This window comes from Delphinus delphis, chromosome 13, assembly GCF_949987515.2.
Source record: "Delphinus delphis chromosome 13, mDelDel1.2, whole genome shotgun sequence".
Lineage (NCBI taxonomy): Eukaryota > Metazoa > Chordata > Mammalia > Artiodactyla > Delphinidae > Delphinus > Delphinus delphis.
In genome coordinates, this window is record NC_082695.1 from 16,984,490 (window position 1) to 16,988,834 (window position 4,345).

A 4,345-nucleotide genomic window follows, 5' to 3' on the forward strand; every position below is an offset into this window, starting at 1 on the left:
AGAAAAGGACAAACGACTGGGTCCTGAAACACTTAATAGTATTAAGTGATTGGGGAGAGGCAAGCATCCGGCAAACAAGACTGAGAAGGAGTAGCCAGGGAGGTGGAAGAAAAATCAGGAGTGTGTTTTGATAGCCAAGTGGAAACATTGTTCTAGGAAAGAGAAAGTGATCCACTAGGTCACATATCAGGTGAATCTGCGCTGACTTTGTCCTGAGGGCAGGTGGCAAATCAGAGGAGCGACCAGAGGTGAAATGACCATTCTGGAAAGACCGGTCTGGCTGCTTCTGTGGGGAGGATGGATTGCAGGGGGCAGGGGTAGATATGTAGGGAGAGGTGTCAGGACACTGTACAGTGATCCAGGTGAGAGGGAAGGTGACCCGGACTGAGCTGGAGAAGGGATGGGATTCTAGGTCTACCTTGGGGGAAGGGTGAACAGGAGTTGGTGACTATAGGTATGAGGTGAGGGAAAAGACAGGATGACTATCAGCTCTCCGGCTTGGGTACCTGGGTAATGGATGGAGGGTACTATTAACAAAGGGAGGAAGACACAAGGAGGAGTGGGAAGTGGGGAGGTCTAGAAGGGTAGCCGCTTAAGCCAGAGAGCTTAAAAAAGTTGTCCACATTGCCTAATGCTTCCGATAAGTTCAGGAATATAGGTCTGAGAGGCACTCAAGAGGCTACTGGTGATCATTGCGGGTGAAATGTAAGGGACAGCTGGGAGCAGAAGCCAGATCTTAGGTGCGGGGTTGAAGAGTAAGTTGGGTGAGGAGGATGGAGACCAGGAGTGTAGATAACACTTTCAAGAACTTTGTCGTGAAAGGGAGGAGAGAGACCAGGTGTTAGCTGAGGAAGTGGTGGGGTGGAGGGTGTTTGTTGTCTTAAATACCATTTGGGGGAAAAAAAAAACCCCTCAATCATGACACGTTTCAACTTAAGCTTTCCAACTGGCTAACCCCAAACGGAAAGAATCATATTTTTCATTACATAAATTCTAAAAGTCTCCATATTTTCAAAGTTTGGTAGTGCCTGGTCCTTAAACAGTCCTATATTATAACAGTTTAAAGAGCAGTGGCAATTTCGCAAACCAAAGTCAACAATAAAGTGAGATTCCAAACATTTGTCCTATGTTTATAATGACAGATAATGAGCTGCAAGGCAATATAAAAGTTATTCAGGGCTTCCCTGGTGGCGCAGTGGTTGAGAGTCCGCCTGCCGATGCAGGGGACACGAGTTCGTGCCCCGGTCCGGGAAGATCCCACATGCCGCGGAGCGGCTAGGCCCGCGAGCCATGGCCGCTGAGCCTGCGCGTCTGGAGCCTGTGCTCCGCAACGGGAGAGGCCACAACAGTGAGAGGTCCGCATACCACAAAAAAAAAATTAAATAAATAAATAAACTACTGAAAGAAAAGAACTATCAACTCAGAATACTGATGTAGCCAAGATATCCTTAAAGATTGAAGGCAAAACAAAAATGAAAATAAAACAAAGGCTGATGAAGATGAAAGAAGACAAAAGAGTTAATTATCAGGTAGCTAGATAAAAAATGATGGGAAAAGAACTTCTTCAGGCTGAAGTGAAATGACACAAGAGTTCCTAAAGTTGGAACATCTTCAGGAAGAAAGAAAGAGCCACAGAAGGGGTAGCATCTGGATAAATGAGATAGCTTAGTTTTCTCCTCTTAAATTCTTTTACTATAAGTATGAATTTTGAAGGAAAAAATTATAACACAATCTCAGAAGGTGAAGTTCAATTCATGCTGAGGTATTAATATGACAACTATAACATAAAGAACAAAGGGTAAGGAAATCTATATTGCTGTAAGACTTCTGTAATACATTTTACATTCGTCAAAGCAAAAACTGCACCCAAGGACTTCCCTGGTGGCTCAGTGGTTAAGAATCTGCCTGCTAGTGCAGGGGACACGGGTTCAAGCCCTGGTCCGGGAAGATCCCACATGCCGCAGAGCAACTAAGCCCGTGCGCCACAACTATAGAGCCCGCATCTCCCAACTGCTGAAGCCCACGTCCCTAGAAGCCTGTGCTCTGCAGGGATAGAAGCCACTGTGGTGAGAAGCCCACGTACTGCAAGGAAGAGTAGCCCCTGCTCTCCACAACTAGAAAAAGCCCAGGCACAGCAATGAAGACTCAGTGCAGCCAAAAATAAATAAGTTAATTAATTAATCTAAAAAATTGCACCCAAAAAAGTTAAATAGGGAAGGAAGATGATATTGAAGACTACAGTAATAAGGGAGAAAGGTCAGGACTCAGTCTGGGCTCAGCTTCACTGAAACAAAAGGCAGGAGAGTTTCTCAGTGCTGAGGTGGGGTTGATCTATGGGGTGCTTCCAGAGCATTGAGTTATTCCTGAGTTTGCAATTGTTTTTCTCTGTGATTAGGACATCTCTGTGTGCTATTTTGTACCCATCAAAGTTAGGCTCCTACTCCTACTCTCCAACAGAGACTGGGAAATATATATGGTAGAATGAACGTAAAAGTCAAATGTAACCACTGTTTCTCAATGTTGGCATTTTATGTGTTTTGTACTTGCTTTCATTTGAAGTTTGGAAATGTTTGAAGATACACAAGAATAATGATAAGTGTGGTCTTTACTTCTCAGGAAATCACAAATAATTCATATATAATCTTAATATTTCCCCTTCTCATTGTTGTACCACAACTCATATCAGTTTCCTTCATTTTATTCTTTGTATGATGTACAGTCAAGTTTGCTTGCTACAGTTTCATGATTTTTTAAAACTCTGCACTTGTTTATTATTGCAGTTTTTAAAAGTCCATCCCACGGTAAAATCTCTAGGTACAAAGAAACCCCACATGTGTTTTAAAGATAAACTCGTCTTTAGCAAAAAATAATCAGATTTTTAAAAATGAGGATCAGAGGAGACAATAAATAGAAACTAATTGGCCAAAATGGGTACTTTCTAAATCAGAAAACCTTGGCATTTATATATTCTGAAAGTGTTGACTTGAAACAAATAGACTACCCCCAAGCGGCAAGGGAAGGAGAATGCTTTTATAGAGGGGACAAAGAAGTTGGGAGGGCTCTAGTCAAGAGTTCACAGCTTTTCACTGGCTGAGTCTTGCCAGGAAAGAAGAGGAGTCTTTCTTCTTCCTGTTGGGCTCTGCGATGGTCACAGGGCAAGACAGCTCCCTCTCTGGTCTCCCAGCTCTATGTAATTGAGGTTTCCCTTTATTAATTTTTTACACCATGGTCAAGCTTTGAAAACAAGCCTTGTCTTCTCTAGGTGTCTTTGATGAATTAAACAATGGACAAAGTAACGCACAGTACGTCTGTCTGGGTTATAAAATAAATATGAGTAGATAAATACCACCCATTTAATCAATGAATAAAATTACATTATTAATTCACAAATTTTTTTCAGCTTAAAACAATAGCCAATTTTTATAGATTATTTATTTATCTTTTATACAGCAGGTTCCTATTAGTTATCTATTTTATACATATTAGTGTATATATGCCAATCCCAGTCTCCCAGTTCATCCCAGCAGCACCACCACCATCCCCCCACCCCCCCTCCCGCTTCCCCCTTGGTGTCCATACGTTTGTTCTCTACATCTGTATCTCTATTTCTGCCCTGCAAACCGGTTCATCAGAGCCATTTTTCTAGATTCCACATATATGCGTTAATATACGATATTTTTCTCTTTCACAATAGCCATTTATTATCACACAGTTCTGTAAGTCAGAAGTCTGTTCTGGCTAACCTGGGTTCCTTACTCAGGGTCTGGCGGTATGAGGCCAGCTGAGTTCTTTTATTGCTTTAGATGACACCTAGAGGGCCAGGAGAGTGTGGGGAGGATGAAAATCAGGAGAAAATATAAAGGAAGTCAGATTGATTTCAAATTATTACATACAATTGTCTGTCAATCCAACGGTAATTGTTTGTTGTCTACTTTTTGCTGGATATCTTCGTATTTCATATCCAACATCAAGGCCACAGACTCAGCTTTCTACTAAGTTTGTCTCATTAAAGAATTTTTAAGACCATACCAATCCAAATAAAAATGGTAACATATTCTATTAGAAATGTTTATAAATTATCGTGGGAGAGCAATATAAAGCAATATTTTGTCTTGGGACAAAAGGAACCGTTCCTAGAAGAAGGAACAGCTGATCCAGGCATTGGGTGCGGCAGAGTTTTGCCATGTCACTCAGGGTGAAAGGAAAGGTCTCCAGGAAGAAGGAAGGCTGAACATTTACCTATGAATTTAAACTGCTGTAATTTTTTTTTTTTTTTTTTTTTTGCGGTACGTGGCCCTCTCACTGCTGTGGCCTCTCCCGCCGCGGAGCACAGGCTCCGGACGCG